The following is a 17,382-nucleotide window of genomic DNA, read 5'->3' as shown; positions in this document are numbered from 1 at the left end:
ATAAATGGGATTACAGCAAACTGAAGAGTTTCTGCTCAGCAAAAGAAAACATCAGCAAAATGAAAAGGAAACCAACCATATGGGAAAACATATTTGCCAATGACATCACAGACAGGGGACTGATTTCCAAAATATATAAAGAGCTGATACGACTCAACATCAAGAAAACAAACAACCCAATTAAAAAATGGGCAAGGGACCTGAACAAACACTTCTCCGAAGAGGACATACAGAAGGTCCATAGACACATGAAAAAATGCTCAACATCATTAGCCATCAGGGAGATACAAATAAAAACCACAATGAGATACCACCTTACACCAGTCAGAATGGCCATCATCAACAAATCAACAAGCAACAAGTGCTGGCGAGGATGTGGAGAAACGGGAACCCTACTGCACTGTTGGTGGGAATGCAGACTGGTGCAGCCACTATGGAGAACAGTATGGAATTACCTCAAAAAACTAAAAATGGAATTGCCTTTTGAACCAGCGACTCCACTACTAGGATTATACCCGAAGAATCTTGAAACACCAATTCAAAAGAACTTATGCACTCCTATGTTCATTGCAACACTGTTTACAATAGCTAAGTGCTGGAAACAACCTAAGTGCCCATCTGTAGATGAGTGGATCAAAAAACTGTGGTACATTTACACAATGGAATACTATGTAGCAGAAAGAAAGAAGGAACTCCTACCATTTGCAACAACATGGATGGAACTAGAGAGAATTATGCTTAGTGAAATAAGCCAGGCAAAGAAAGAAAAATACCATATGATATCACCTAATACAGGAAACTAAAGAACAACACAAACAAAGGAACTAAATAGAACAAAGAGCAGAATAGCAGTCAATAGGGGGGAGGGGAGAGGGAGAGAAGGGGGATAAGTAAGGGAAGGGTTTAATTAAAGAGCCTGTATAAAAGACTCATGGACATGGACAACGGGGAGGGATATGATTGCGGGAGAGGGGGTGGGTTGGGTGGGGGAGAGAAATTGGGGGAAAAGGGGACAACTGTAATTGAAAAACCAAAATAAAAAAAAAAAAAGAAAAAAAAATTACTTAACATGAAAAATTCTGTTCAAATAGACATTGCTCAGCCAAAAACATTTTAACTACAGGCTGAAGTAGCCACTTTGAATTTCTCACTAGTAAGCACAAAATTGAAATGACCTAAATGACATCTACTTGTTAGGGAATCAGAATGTTTTAATGCAGTGTTAAATCCCTTATCTGTAGTCTGTACAGTCAGATGTATTTTGAATTTTTCAGATGTTTAAAAATGTGATGTGGAGCTTATTACTTAAAAACTGGGGGTGCCTGGCCCGCACCCAATAATTAAACACGTTATGACTTCTACACAAATGTATGAGTGTTCACATTAAATAGGGTAAACTTCAGTTTGGGTCAAGTTTGCCATCAATCGATTTTAGTTCAGATTGGATTAGGCTACCATTTTGATTGTGAAATAAACTTCCATTTTCAGAGATTTTTATCCTATGAATATGGTATTTGGGGCTTAAATTCTTTGTGATCTTGGTCATTTTCGGGGGGCCTCAATCATCTCAAATGCTAAAATGTGAAGTTAGACTATGTATTATAAATTATTCCTTTTTTGTATTAGGAATATTTAAAAAATTATTTGTGAATTACAGTTGACACACAATATTACACTTGTTTTAGGTGTACAACAGCAATTGGATATTTATATACCTTACAAAGTGGTCATCCCAATAAGTCTAGTACCTGTTTGGCATCATACACAGTTATTTCAATATATTTGACTCTGTTCCCTATACCATACTTTACATCCATGACTATTTTTATAACTGGCAGTTTGTTGGACTAGTAGATCATATGTGAACATCTCAGATTCTAAATCTGAATGTTTATTTAATTCCCTGATGAACACTTCAATTAAGTCAATTTTATAATATCTCAGTTTAATAATTAGTTTAGCGGCCCTCAAAATTCTTGAATTGTGAGTAGTAGTTACTTTTGATTTATATATAAATATTAAGAAACGTAGGCCAAGAAGTAGTTCCAGGTGGTCTTCTATATAGTTGAAAACAAACTAGGTTTTAAGTTTATGGAGACAGATTAATTTTTATTTGCAATTTTGATTTCCAGAATGTGTTCTAGTATAACTGATGCAGGTATTCTGGCGGTCCGGGGACCCTAGGGTCCATGACCCACTGTGAGTTCATGGCTTTGTACAGAAAATAATTCAAACTTGAGTCAGCATGGAGTTTAAAGTGAAAGTGAGTGTATTAGTGAAGCAGTGAGACAAAGAATGGTCTACTCCATAGACAGAGCAGTCCCCCTTTAGCAGAAATTTTTTTCTTTATTGTTTCATTTAATGGCAGCGGGGGTGGGTAGGGTATTCACTAAGTGGGAGGAATACTCAGGATCTTCCCAGGAAAGGGATGGAGCTTTCTCAAAGGAGCTAGGTGGGTCATTTTATGTCCTTATCCAGGCTTTTGGTTTCTGATCATGGTGGCACGGGGTGTGTTGTTTAGCATGCTAATGTATTACAACAAGTATATAATGAGGTTAGGGGTTACTGTTAAGTGAAATTAGTCACTGTGTTGGATGGAGCTAGTCTTTGACAGTTTTAAGCCGTAAATCTTATGGAGGGATGGTCTTACTTCTCGATAGTTCCTGTAGCTTTTATTGATTGCAGCTGTTTTGTCATATACCCTATCTCATAAGGTTCTATGGTCATAATTAAAATTTGAACTATCTAGATATGGTGAGAAACATTACGTGGGCTTCTTAATTTTTCTCTGAAAACCCGGAGGAAGAAATTAAACAGGGTTAGACCTAGAGTAACCAGAAGGGAGTCTGCAAAACCCCATTTTGTTTGATCCTCAATCTTGCTAAGTCCCGAGAAAAATGAGACTTAAATGTAAAGGGGCTAGGCTCCCCATTGAGGAAAGACTAAAACCAATCAGTTAGAGAACGGAAGAGGTCTCTCCTGGATGGAGGTGAAGACTTGGATGGTTAAGTTACGGGTGGGAGAATGGAATGAAAACTAGAGATGTAATGCTTACCTGGCAGGGGAGAGACCATGATCACGAAGGCGGTTTTCTCAGGGCGAGGCTTATTCATTGCACTCCAGATGTGCTGACCCTTACGATTTCCCCAAATATAGGAAACTTGACTGCATAATTTGTGGTAGGGTGGGACTGTGTTCATGTTCTCCTCTAACAAAAAAAAAAAAAAGAAAGAAAGAAAAGAAAAGAAAACTAGAGGTGAGATGCATTAGGCCAGACTTCACAGAGCTGGCTGCTGAGTGCAACATAAATTTGTTTTGGAGGCTTGCTTTATTTGTCTAGTACCCATGTTAAAAAAGAAAAAAAAATGTATTTGGTTATCTTTAGGTATGAAATTCTCTTTCATTTTCCATGTGTTCTGCTACTTCCTGTGGTTGTGTACCTTGTCACTTCCCTCTTTTAACTTACCTGATGCTCCTCAAGGGCATTTAAATTTGCCATTCCTGTCTGTAGGTGATGTGATCAAAGCAGATTTTTAAAAACTGAAAGATTGTTGTTGGTAGAGGGAGGCGGTAGTATGAATTTAAGAATTGTTATTGCAGTTCTTCTGAGGGACTACAAGACATCCAGCAACCACCAGCTACCTTTTCCTCAAATGATATTTATTGAGTATATACTATCGTGTGCTAGGCACTGGGGATATAATCAGGAGCAAGACAAACATGGGCCACATGTCTATGGAGGGAGACATCAAAGCAATAAACATACAAATGTGAAGACTAATGAAAATTATTATGGAAAGGAAAGAATAGAATTAGAAAGAAATAGGGATTCTTCCTTATTTAGATGGAGAAGTCTCTTTAGGTCTCTCTGAGGCCATGACATGTTGGTCACACTGAAGGCTGAGTAGGAACCAACCATGTAAAAAGAAGAAGAAAATGTCTTTAAGGCAAAGGGTACAGCAAGTGGGAAGGCCTTGAGGCAGAATGAGCTTAGTATATTTGAGAAATAGAAAGACCAATTTAGTTGAAATATGTGAATGAAATAAGGATGGAGAAATGACTAAGAGCAAGTCATGAAGGGCCTTACGGGCTATTTAAAGAAGTTTAAATACTATATTAAAGGGTAATGCAAAACATTGAAGGGATTTAAGCACTATCAGATTAGAATTTTAAGAGGTTACTTGGGCTGCTGTGGGGAGAATAAACTGTAAGAGTACAAACTGTTGCCCCAGCTGAAGGCGATGGTGGCATGAGGCAATGTAAGTGGACAGAGCAGATGTGTGATACCTTCCAAAAGAAAGAAGAATCTTCATGGATAGAATGTGGGCATGAGTAGAAACAAGACTATAGCGAGAATTGTCAATGTTATTATTGAAAAAAGAATCCCTTGACGAGAGACCCTTTAGAAATTACACACTGGAGTTTATCTCTATCCTAAAGTTGGTAAGCAATCATCATGATTCTTGGTTAACCTGGTAGAGTTTCCAAAAGTCATGGACCTGTGCTTATTTTCCTTCCATTTAAGAAGGTTCGTGTTACTACAAAGGGCACTAGACATGGTAGTTCAACCTAGTGGATATAGAACAAAAAATTATGAAAAATGGGTAGTGTTACTTAAGGAGCCACTTGACTAGTCTGATGCCTGGAGGTGCTCAGTTCAGTTCAGTAGGTTCTCAGGAAGGAGATGCTGAGGCAGAATTTGGGGTGCTAGATATTTATCCAGGGATCCATACCTGTGAAAGGAAGAAGGAGGAAGCAGGATCGGACAGATGAAAAAGTCTATTTCAATGCAGATTCAACAAGGTGTGGGCCAACCCTGCAGGAAAGTTTATTGCTCAACAGAGTGGCCCACATTGGGTCTAAACTGCTGGCTCTTTACATCACTGCCTTGCTCAGTCATTGGGTTTAGGCTGCCCCAGCAGTGGTGTGCCTTTGGACTCTGCAGCTGAGTCCAGCCCTGAAGGAGAGGACAGCCTGGCATCAAGTGCTTTTTCAGAAGTGGGTGGCATATTACCATGTCCACCAGATGTGCATGCAGTACTGCTTAATAGAAGTAGTGAGTAATTTGGCTAGCTGCTTTATTCTTTGTGTAGTTTCTTTCCTCCCAGGAACTCAAAGGGAAACTTACATAAGTCATAGTCACAAAATATTTATCAATCACAATACAAGAGAGGGGAATTATGAGGTTAGAGATTAGAAGGAGAGATCAAAAACAGGAAAGGAACAGAGGGGAAAAAACTAATGGAGGAAGCTTCTAGAAGCAAGGAGGAGCAAATTTTTTTTTAAGTATAGTTTATTGATTATGTTGTTACAGTAGTTCCAATTTTTCCCCCTTTGTTCGCCTCTGCCCAGTACCCCTCTTTCCTCCAGCAATCCCACCCCCCATAGTTTATGTTCATGAGTTGTGCATATAAGTTCTTTGGATTCACCCTTTCCTATATTATTCTTAACTTCCCCCTGTCTATTTTGTACCAACTGATTATGCTTCTTAGTCCCTGCACCATTTCCCCATTGATCCCCCTCCTGACTCCCAACTCATAACCCTCCAAATGATCCCCATACCCATTATTCTGTTCCTATTCTGGTTTGCTTAGTTGGATTTTGTTTTTATTTTTGATTTTTTTAAAAATTTTTTAAATGTGTTTTATTGATTATAATGTTACATTTGTCCCAATTTCCCTTCCCTCTTCTCCCCTCCACCCGGTGGCCCCCCTCCCTCCAGTTGTCCCCCCCTTTTAGACCATGTGCATTAGTTGTGCATATGGTTCTTCTCAACCTCTCTCTGTCTATTCCATTCCCTCCTACCATGCTCCTTAATTCCTATATCATCTCCCTCCCTCTCCCCCTTCCCCCTCCCTGCTGACCTCCCCCCAATATGCTCCCCATACCTATAGTTCTTTTTCCACTCTCATTGCCTGTTTAGTTTGCCTTTGTTTCAATTCTCTAGCTTCTGTTGTTGTTTCTTGTGATGCAGTTTTCATTTTAGTGTTCATAGTTTTGATCCTCCGTTTTCTAAACCAGTCCCTTTAACATCTCATATAACAGTGGTTTGGATCTAATGAACTCTTTCAGTTTTATTTTGTCCTGGAAACACTTTCTCTGCCCTTCTATTCTGAATGACAATTTCGCTGGATAGAGTATTCGTGGTTGTAGGTTTTTGCTTTTCATTACTTTGAATATTTCTTGTCAGTCCCTTCTTGCCTGCAGGGTCTCCCTTGAGAAGTCAGCTGATAGTCTAATTGGGACCCCTTTGTACATGATTCTTTTCTTCTCTCTTACTGCTTTTAAGATTCTCTCTTTATCTTTAACTTTTGACATTTTGATTATAATGTGTCTTGGGGTGGTTCTCCCTGGGTAGAGTTTTTTTGGAATTCTCTGTGCTTCCTGGACCTGTAAGTCTATTTCCTTCCCCAAGTTTGGGAAGTTCTGCTTTATTATATTTTTACTTAATTTCTCAATTTATAGTTCATCTTCTTTGCCCTCTGGCAAACCAATGGTTCTTATGTTGGGCCTTTTATAGCTGTCCCAGAGGTTTCTGATCCTCTCATCATTTTCCTTGCTTCCCGTTTTTTCTCTCTGCACTGGTTGACTGTTTGTTCCGTCTCTGTGTTCTGGTTTGTTGATTTGAACTCTGGATTTTATTTCCTCACCATCTGTCTCGTATGTGGTTTTGTTCCTTTCAGTATGAGTGTTTTTCGATTCTTTCTCATCTTTTTCCAGGTCTTTTGTGAATTCTGTAAGCCACCTGATAACAATGGCCCTGAACTGAGCCTCTGAGAGGTTTCTTATTTGTTCATCTGTCAGATTCTTCATCTGTTGCCTGGTGAGCTGCGCCACCGGGATTTCTATAGTTGTCTGCCTCATTTTGACAGATGCGTTTTGTTTTCTTGGGCCGGCTGTAGGGGGCAGTGCCTGTGTACTCGTCACAACCCAGCGACCGGCGGCGATCCGCAACCTTTCTCGCTGCGCTGTGGCGGTTTGTGTGGGGGCGGGGGTCCAAGATGGATTCACACAGTTATTCCGCTAGGAGACCGGGATCTGTCCTCCCGCCCCCTGGGCCACACTGTTCGAGGCGATGTGGTGGCTGCCTCTCCCAGGGTTGGGGTCGCGGGCCGCCAGGGTTTGACTGCAGCCGGGATTGTCCTCCCTGCCACTGTCCCTGGTGCGACCGCAAACAGCACCACCCACTTTCGCTCTTCCTACCTGCCCAAAGAGCGCCGCTGGTTTATAACTTCATAGGTTGGGCTTCCGTGTAGTTTTATTTTCTGGAATTTCTAGTTATCTTTTGTTTTGAAGTAGTTGTATTCCTCTCTAGTTGTAGAGGGAGGCCGAGCATGTCCGTCTAAGCCTCCATCTTGGCCGGAAGTCTGTTTTTATTTTTTAGATTCATTTGTTGATAGTTGTTAGTTTGTTGTCATTTTAGTATTCATAGTTTTGATCTTCTTTTTCTTAAGTAAGTCCCTTTGACATTTCATATAATAATTGGTTGGTGATGGTGAGCTCTGTTAGCTTTACCTTGTCTAGAAAGCATTTTATCTGCCCTTCCATTCTAAATGATATCTTTGCTGGATAGACTAATCTTGGTTGGAAGTCCTTGCTTTTCATCGCCTTGAATACTTCTTGCCAGTCCCCTCTTGCCTGCAAAGTTTCTTTAGAGAAATCAGCTGATAGTCTTATAGCACCCCTTTATAGGTAACTCTCTGCTTTTTTCTTGCTGCTTTTAAGGTTCTCTTTTTATCTTGAACCTTTGGCATTTTAATTATGATGTGTCTTGGCATGGTCTTTTTGGAACTAGCTTGTTTGGGACTCTCTGTGCTTCCTGGACTTGTATGTCTATTTCCTTCACCAAATTTGGGTAGTTTTCCTTCATTATTTTCTCACATAAGTTTTCAGTTTCTTGCTCTTCCTCTTCTCCTTCTAGCACCCCTATGGTTCAGAAGTTGGCACATTTAAAGTTGTCCCAGAGGTTCCTAAGCCTCTCCTCATTTTTTTCAATTCTTATTTCCTCATTTTGTACTGGTTGGCTGTGTTTTTCTTCCTTATGTTCCATGTCATTGATTTGAACTCTGGTTTTCTTCCCTTCACCATTGGTTTTGTGTGGGTTTTCCTTTGTTTCACTTAGCATAGCCTTCACTTCTTCCCTTATGCATTTGCCATACTTAAGCATATCTGTCAAGCCTGTGAGAGCATCTTTATCACCAGTGTTTGAAACTTTTCATCTGTTAGGTTGGCTATCTCCTAATTTGTTAAGTTGGCTATTTCCTCGTCACTTAGTTCTCCCACTGAAACCTTGATCTATTCCCCATTTTGGGCCATACTTCTCTGTCTCCTTCTGACAGGCTCCTGTGTTTGTTTGCCTCTGTGTCTTAGGTAGATCTGTTGCTCCTGTTATCTTGTAAGGGACAGAGCCTTAGGGATTCATCAGTACAGGGCGATCTGTTTCACCACATTGTGGTGCTGTATGTGGGGGAGTGGTCTGAGAGGGAACAATGCCACTTGCTCAGCACTCGCTCCTTTTCCAAGTACTTCTCCCACTTCCATATGGGACTGGTGCCCCTCTAGCTGTTGCCCTGACTATCATTCCCATAGTGGGCGGGTCTGTGGATGTTCTAGGACAATGGGGGCTCTTTAAACAAGCGGACTCTGCTGAGAGACCAGCAGATTCTTCCTCTGCCCCTACTCCCACTGGTTTGCACAGTCAAAAGCAATGAGGCTTTATTTTCCCTGGAGCTGGGATTGTGACCTGTAGTCTGGTCTGGTGCTGGGAATGCTCCCCAGGTGTCCCTCCCGGCTTTTTAAAATGTGTAACTGCACTTTCCACCGACCTGCCACTGCTGCCACTGCTGCCGCTGCTGCCACCACCATACTGCATCCTCTCCGCCCCTCCTACCTGTCTGGATGAGTATTTCTTCTTCATATCTTTGTTTGCTGGATTTCCATGAAGCTTGATTTTCTGGAACTTCTGGTTGACTATAGTTTTGAGGTAGTTGTATTCCTTCTTAGTTGTGGAGGGAGATGCAGTGTGTCTGTCTAGGCCTCCATCTTGGCAGGAAGTCCAAGGAGGAGCAAATTTTAATAAAATCAAAGAGTTACAGCACCCACTCCAGGGCCTTATTTAAAAAAAATTACCATTAACACATTTTTTTAAAAATGTTTAAAAATCACAGTGTAAAATTTAGCTGTCTTTTGTTTCCCTGACAGATATCGAAAACATGAATAAAAGAGACCAACCATTCATGACAATTCAGAAAAATAATAGCTCAGGTATATTTTTTTCTATTTTCAAGTCTGTTTATGAGTTATGGTGGATTATGCATGATATAAAATTGGAATGTTGATTTTTTCAAAATTCTAATCATGAAAAGCTCATTTTGGGGGTCACACTGAGGTTTCTTCAGTTCCCTTACAATGGGTGTTGTATTCATCTTCAGCAGGGGTTAGGAAAACCATGCTTTCTTTCACTGTGCTTGTCCTAAATCAGTTATGGCCTTCTTATGTGATCTATAATATACTTAATAAATATTAATTAGTTTACATGGCACATTATTCATATAATTGAGGCAAAGTAAAGTTCTTGTTCGAATTAATCAGGTTGTTATTCTTTTTGCTACTTGACCTTAAAGTACCCTCTACTTCTGTTTTACTTTACCAAAATAGTTAATATAGCAAACTAAACATTTGTATGGAGAATGCCTCCTCAAGAACTTTATATCATTTTTATTTGGCCTATTAAATTTTTTAGCTTTCAGTTTCAAGCTTTTTTCCAATTTAATTGAATTTTTTCAGTTTTTCTGAGAAATGCAGCTATGACTTTAAAAAAATTATTTACATAATGTGTTTTGTTATAATGTGATATTTAAATACTTACAGTTGCTTAATGTTTTTTAAATTACAGAAATGATCACACTTTGTGTCTTGACATTATAATTTAAAAAATCCTCAATATAATAGCTTAAATGAAAGTATTTCTTTCATGCTCTTTTAGTAGTAATTTTATACAAGTAATATAGTGATAATATTTTAAAGTTTCTATAGATATAGGTTCAATATGCTATGAATGTTGTAATGTATTATTTCTTATATTTACTTTAAAATATTTAAAAATAAGACCTGTAGTTAGCATGTTGCTATAACTGTATTTTGACTTCCAATAATAGGGTATTATTTCTTTGTCATTTTCTGTTTTTGATGGAGAACAGATAATCTGGTATTCCATCTGGAAAATGGAATGAGAAGCATTAAGTATAAACCAGTAGACTATCAACAATTGCATGCATTAACTGAAGCAAAAAAATTAGCTGCTGCCTCTACAGAGCTAAAGGTTAGAAGTTGTGTGTATCTGTGTTTTCTAGATTTATAAAATTGAATTTCAAGGCAGTAAAATATTTAAATGTAAATGTGAAAATAACTGATGCTCTAAATAGATTTTAGAATCTTCTAACTATTAATAATAGTGAATAGCAGCTAACATTTATTGAATGCTCTCAGTGTTAGGTAATTTACATTCATTACTCACTTAATGTTTGTAACAGCCCATGAGATCTGGATTCAACTTTATTTTTAGAAAGACTGCTATTTAATTAGCTTTCAACAATCTCTAACTTAATGTGAGTAAATGCCAGTCATGGGTTATCATCTGATTTAAGGTCCCTTCTGCAACACCATTCAAATATGCCCTCAAATGTCTCTGTTCTAGAATCCTCCCCCCCCCCCTTTTTTTTGCCATGATCTAGGAAAAGGTGAATCTGAACTAGATTTGAAAGGAGTTTATGTGCAAGTGATTGTGCACAGTGTTTTAGAATCATGTTTTTTAGGATTACCATGCAACATGTTTCCCTCTCGTGTAGAACAATAGAGTACATTATAAATTGCTTGGTTGCATTAAAAATCTGATTTGGCAAAGCAACATATTAAGTAACTTATAAGTCATCTTTTGAATTTAATATTTTTGTGTTACATTAGTTTTGCATGACTTTTTATTTTCAAGATCTTTTTTAAAAGGCAGCTGTTACAAATCCAAAGTACAGCTGACACCCTATTCTAGTAAATTACCATATATCCATGAGTTATAGTCCCGCTAACTCACTAGGCCAGTTAAAATGTAGGGCATTATTTATTTGGTTCAGATATAACTTTAAGGTAGTTTAATGCTATCTGGACATTAAAATAAATTGTATGGGAAAATTACTCATATAGCTATTATCCTAATAAAACTATCATCCTAATAAAATTATTTCCATATTTCTGACTTCTGTTCTGACCCATTGTATATATACAACATATGTATACACATATATACATACATATATAAACATACATGCATATTTGATTTTTTTTCCATGGTAAACTTAGACATGAAGTCCTGTATAGTTTTCCCCTAATTTTTTGCCATATAATCTTGAAAATATTTAATTATTATATATTTAATTACTCAATTAAATAACTAATTATCCTGTGCCTCAAAGATATAATGGTGAATACAATATAGCTCCTACCCCCATGGAATGTATTGTTTGCCAGAAAGGGGAGGAGGGAAATCAGCATTTCTCAAATAAGCCCCAAAATAAAATTACTTTAAGTATAAGCTCCAATAAATACACACCGTGTGGTGTATAACAGGACTTGATCCTAATTGGGTAGGAAGGCTTTTCTGAGGAAATGACATAGGAATTGGGATTCCAAGGCCAACAAAAATGAATTGAGCAAAAATAGGATTGATGAGTACTCCCAATAGAAAAAGATGCATGCCTTATCACAGTGGTCCCCAGCCTCTGGGCCTGTTAGGAACCAGGCCACCCAGCAGGTGAGCTTGTATGTAATGTGCTTGAATCACCCCTAAACTATCCACCACACCCTGGTTCGTGGAAAAATTGTCCTCCACGAAACTGGTCCCTGGTGCCAGAAAGGTTGGGGACTGCTGCCTTATCACATCTCAATTTTGTGATATTTAGATTATATCCAATTTTATATTGGAAATTATACTTCAGTAAATGTCTTTATGCATGGATACCTTTCATGCTTTAGAATCTATTCCCTTAGGATAAATTCCTATGATTGGAATGTTTGAGCAAAAACGTTTGAACACTTTTTATCTCTTTCCCAAAGTATTGTTCTAATAAAGATGCCGCTACACACGTTTTTCTCTATACCCTTGTCAGTATTGACATATGAGCATATACATTCATATCTATATACACATAAAAGTACATATTCCTAATATTATCCTATTATCCATGTATTCCTTTTGTCCCTCTTTGTATCTGTCCGTTCATCCATCATCCATCATGCACCCAAAATACTATCATTTTGGCTGAGTGTGGAATGGTTAAGTATTGAAATCAGTATTTTAACAAAGTGAATTTCTCTTTCATAGTAGAATCGCTATCAAAGAGTAAAAATATTTAAAAATTTTAATATTAATGAGGTTTTTAAAGTTTGACCTTAAGTGCAGGAACAATAATTTCTCAGTGCTGTCAGCTGCTAATTATTTCTTTCATCATTTTTGAACATTTTCTTCTTTTCTTTATACAGTTTTTATTTTATTATATCTGGATTAAAGGAGGTATATTGGAAATGTTACTCTATATACTTTGTGGAGTCTTCCCTTCTCATTTAATTTAGAGATAGCAAGTTGACATTTTGCTTTTAATTTACTCTTGTAAGATGTGAACAATTCCCAATTATGACTTTCTTGAAAGACTCAGGGTTTAAATAAATTTAGGGAACTGGAAATTAAATAAAATTCTTAAAGTTTATTTTTTTAATGTTATGAATTCTAGTCAATACCAACTAGAATTATGAATATAATACCTCTGTCATTCTTTCTTATATCATTATTTGAATTAAAAAAATATATGTTGGCTCAAGAAGAATATTTTATTCTTCCAAAAATTGTATAATAAACACATTCTTTCTTAATAGTTGCATTAATTATCAGTTTATTTCCTTATTTTACTAATTAGATGTGCTCATATTTCTGCACATGAAATTAACAACTTTAAAATCATTATTAATTATTATAGCACTTTACTCTGGCAATATTAAATGTAAACATACTTATATATGAATGATAAAATGTTCACATTTAAGCACACAAATAGATTTCTGCTTCAAGTTATATCTAGAATACTTAACTATATTTTTAAAAATTAACAAAAATTATTGTTAATTAACAATAAATTCAAAAGACTTACCTGATTTGTATTACTGGTATTTTTTTACTGATTAGATGTGATGATCACCTATATAATCACTGTGTCAGTAATCATGCACAAGTTCTAAGATGCCAGATAAACACTGATGTGGACATTGAGTGATCTAGCCTTTCAAAGGCTGAGATTGAACCTGAAGCCAAATAGGAGATTTGGGCTGGAAAACCAAGAGAATTTTTTAATCCTCACTTGAGAACACGCTTATTGACTTTATTGAGATGGTTGGGAGAGAGAGAGAACGGGAGAGAAACATCGATGTGAGAGAGAAACATCAATTGGTTGCCTTTCATACATGTCCTGATCAGGGATTGAATCTTACCTAGGTAGGTGCCCTGACCAAGAACCCATGATCTTTTGGTTTATGTGATGACACTCCAACCAACTCAGCCACACCGGCCTGGGTGAGACCAGTTTTTCATACATTATATGTTAACTGTTCATTTTCATTTTAAGTAGAAGAGAAATCTTCACGATTATTTTTATTTGAATTTCTTTGCTTAGTAAAAATGAATGTTTATTTTTGTCCAACTCAAGTATCTATCTACTATTTATGTTTTTTTAACATTATATTATGGAAAATTTTAAGCATATGTACAATTAGAGTGAATGGTATCATTAATCTCATGTAACATTATCTTGGCCATTGTTTCTTCTATACTCCCACCCACAGTTTCCCCTTGTGACAGGTTATTTTGAGGCAAATCTCAGACATGATAATATTTAACCATAATTATTTTAGCCTGTATCTCTAAAAAATTAGGGGAAAAATACCAAACCCTATATAGCATTACCACTGAAAATGTTTTAAAATGTCTTAATAATTTCAAATATCTAGTCAATGTTACATTTCACTGATTTTCTCCAATTTTTCTTAAAGTTTATTTAAATCAATATCTAAATAAGATCCATATATTGCAATTTACTTATATTTTTTCTACTCCCTTCTCTTGTGTTCTTATAATTTATTTCTTGAAGAAATTTTATTGTTTGTCTTTTATAGTTTCTTACAGTCTGGATTTTGCTGATTACATCCTGGTGGTGTCATTTAACATGTTTTTCTGTCTCTTGTATTTCCAGTAAATTGATAGTTATATCTAAAGACTTGATCAGATTCAGGTTCAATTTATTTTGGCAAGAATACTTATAATTGATGGAATTTTTGTACTCCAGTTTTGTTTTGTTTTTTCTATTTCAAATAGTGCTGCATTAAATAGCTTTGTTCATTTATCTTTTTATGCATTTGCTCTTATAGTTTTCAGAGAGATTTCTGTAAGTAAAGGTAAACTCATATGAAATTTTGCTATACATCTCCAAATTCTCTTCTGGGGTGGGAGCTACATCGTTTTGTATTTCCATTAGCAACTTAACAGAGAGTATGGTTTCCCATAGCCTCAGAGACTGCTTTGTTAAACATTTATATTTTTGCCAATCTGATAGATGACAAATTGCAACTTAGTGTATTTAGTTGAGTTTATTTTCTCTTTTGGTTTATTTAACAGTTCTTTATTGAGGTATAACTCATATATAATAAAATGTACAAATCTTAAATGCACATCTCAATAAATTTTGACAAATAGATACACACATATAACCAACACTTAAATAGTCCACTAGTAATTGTTGTTTCTATCTAAAATGTACAATCTGGCCCTAAGGGCTTTCGTGGCATTTCAAAGAGACTGTTTAAGTTGTATTAGCTTGGATCATCATGATAAAGCACATAAGAAACACTGGTTTCTGATTCTTTTATGAATTTATTATTTTTATTATTTTAAACTCATCAGCATTCTGCATAAATCATCATCCACCTTAAATAATGATTTCATATGGCTCATTGCCCAGCAAAATGAATTGGAATCACTTAGAAATCTCTATATTGATAAAGATACAACTTTACAACTTTTTGGTTTTTTAAGACTTTTTCTTTATTTTTGGCCTGCAGCTAAAAGTGAAGTCAATGAGTGAATTTACAAAAAAAATTAGAATGTTCTATAAAATATTGGAAGTGTCTAGTGAAAAATAGTAACTTTATTTTGACTGTTATAGTCTACTTAATTGGTCTTTCTTTACCCAAAGGCAGCAGCATTGATTTTTTGAAGCTATAAAAATGTGTCTGCGTCTTGCACCAATGTGTTTTTTTGCACAGCATGGACCAAATATGTCAAAGAAATCTAATTTTAAAGTTTTGTTCACTGTAATAAACTTTAGGGGCTGTAGATGACAAATAGTTTGAATGAGTTTTAGGTATTCTTAAAGAAAACTATATAGGGTGTCAGTTTTTAGAAACACTTTGTACTTTTATTTTTTTGGTAGATAAAATAGAGATTCTGAATGTATTCCAGTGGTGTTCCCTCCTTATTTGAATGAGCTTTTCTTCTAAATTGCATGATTGTAGCACTTATATGACCTTCTGAAGAAAAGATTTGACTTTGTGTTTTTTTAAGTAATGTTTGGGTTATTTTGTTTTCTTACAGGTCTAATTTTGAATCAGTAACCATTATAGTGGCAAGATAAACTCAAGGTTAGAGTAATCAGTGAATGACAGCTAGAGATAGCATGCATTATAAAGAGTCTTTTTAGGACTTGGATTCTGAAGTTTTTATATCTTCAGTATTGATCTGTTAAAGCTTCAGGCTACTAAGCATTCTAGTCACAGAGAAAATGTAAAATATGCATATTTCACTAAGTTTTTGATTTGAATAGCACTTTTGTAGATGTTTAAAAGTTAATATGGAGAACACGAATTCAGCATACACATGAGAATCGGTCAGAGTCTAACCTGGAAACAGACACCACTTGAGGAGGTTTTAATGAGTAGAGGGGTCTTTAATTCAGGAAATGGTTACAAAGGTGATAGAGTTGAGAAGCCAAACAGGACTGTGAAGCAATACAGGGATTAACAAAGCAGGAAATCATGCCATGCCTAAGTTAAAGGGACCTTTAGGAAAAACAAGGTTGTACCCCATCTCATGAGATGAGGTTACCCAGAGATAGTTGGAAATGTAGTAAAACTGTCAAGAAAAGTTGGAGCAAAGGGAGAAGATGCAGATACTTCTAGAGACCCCTCTGGAGTAGAGAATGCACAAGGAGCAATCCTTTGCCTTCTCCTTTCTTCCTTCCTTTCAATCTCGCACTGCCAGTGTCTCCCTTGGGCTGAATCCAACGGGAAGCCAGCTGATAGAAGTGTTTGAGACACATAGGATGCTCTGTGATGTGGAGCAGGTCAGGGAGATGGCCAAGAATCAATCTTCATGCAAACCAGCCCAGACCTCACAGAGCTTGTCAACAGAAACCCCAGAGCACTAATTATATGCTGTGTTTTTGAAAGTCATACATTTTGGGGAGAATTTCAATTTTAAAAATTGGAGTTTTAATGTACAAGATTTCTTATGATCTCTTTATCTTCAAATAAATATTTCCCTAAATTACAAAAAATTATTTACAAAGTCATGAAGTTGAAAGATTAAAATTGCATGTTTAAGGTCATATGGCCCGGCCTCCTAACAACTTATCCAATGACTTTTTCCATCCTGTGCTAAAGGATCAGATAAAAACCAATTCTTACATCAAGGTTCTTTGTGATTCTGATGTTTATGAGCTTTATGGTCTTGACCAAATCTTTAACTTCTCTGAACATCAGTGTCTCTTCAATTGTAAAAAAATAAAAATATAAATAAAAAATAAAATAAAATGAAAATAATGATGCTCATGGTACCTGGCAGGGAAATATGTCAAAAAGTAAAAAAATATATGGAAATTTTTTCTGGGACTTTATGAATTAAGGTATTATTTATTCTATGTATGGAAAATAGAATCACTTTACCTTTTTTTAATTAATGATTTAAAAATAGTTCTTAAATTTATTAGTAATTCCAAACCATTTTCTCTTTCACCTCCCTAGTTTTTGTTTAATGTTGTGCTTATTTTAAGATGAATTTTGTTTTAGAAGATGTACTAGTAGGATTGAGAAAGATTAAGTATTTAATGTAGAGAATACAAATTAAACATTTCCATTGTGGAAAACATATTTTAAGAAAATTGAAATGACTCATCTTTTATTTTGCTAAATCTAGATCAGAAAAGCAGTGCAGACTTCAAAGCTATCTAAGGAACAAACACTAATAAAACAGCACAGGCAAGTGTGGTGGCAGGAACACCAAAGACTGAACGA

The 17,382-nt window shown here is 36.1% G+C and overlaps 1 non-coding gene across 1 annotated transcript; it reads left to right on the top strand.

Annotated features, from left to right (window-relative positions):
* The first annotated feature begins 3,047 nt into the window (after positions 1 to 3,047).
* Positions 3,048 to 3,211, top strand: LOC150022082 (U1 spliceosomal RNA). Its single transcript, XR_016513587.1, has one exon. It is a non-coding gene; the product is annotated as a U1 spliceosomal RNA (small nuclear RNA).
* The last annotated feature ends 14,171 nt before the right edge of the window (positions 3,212 to 17,382 follow it).

The sequence above is a fragment of the Furipterus horrens genome, unplaced genomic scaffold (assembly GCF_987537825.1).
Source record: "Furipterus horrens unplaced genomic scaffold, mFurHor1.1.pri manual_scaffold_1, whole genome shotgun sequence".
In the NCBI taxonomy this organism is placed as follows: domain Eukaryota; kingdom Metazoa; phylum Chordata; class Mammalia; order Chiroptera; family Furipteridae; genus Furipterus; species Furipterus horrens.
This window is presented reverse-complemented; position numbering and strand designations above follow the sequence as displayed.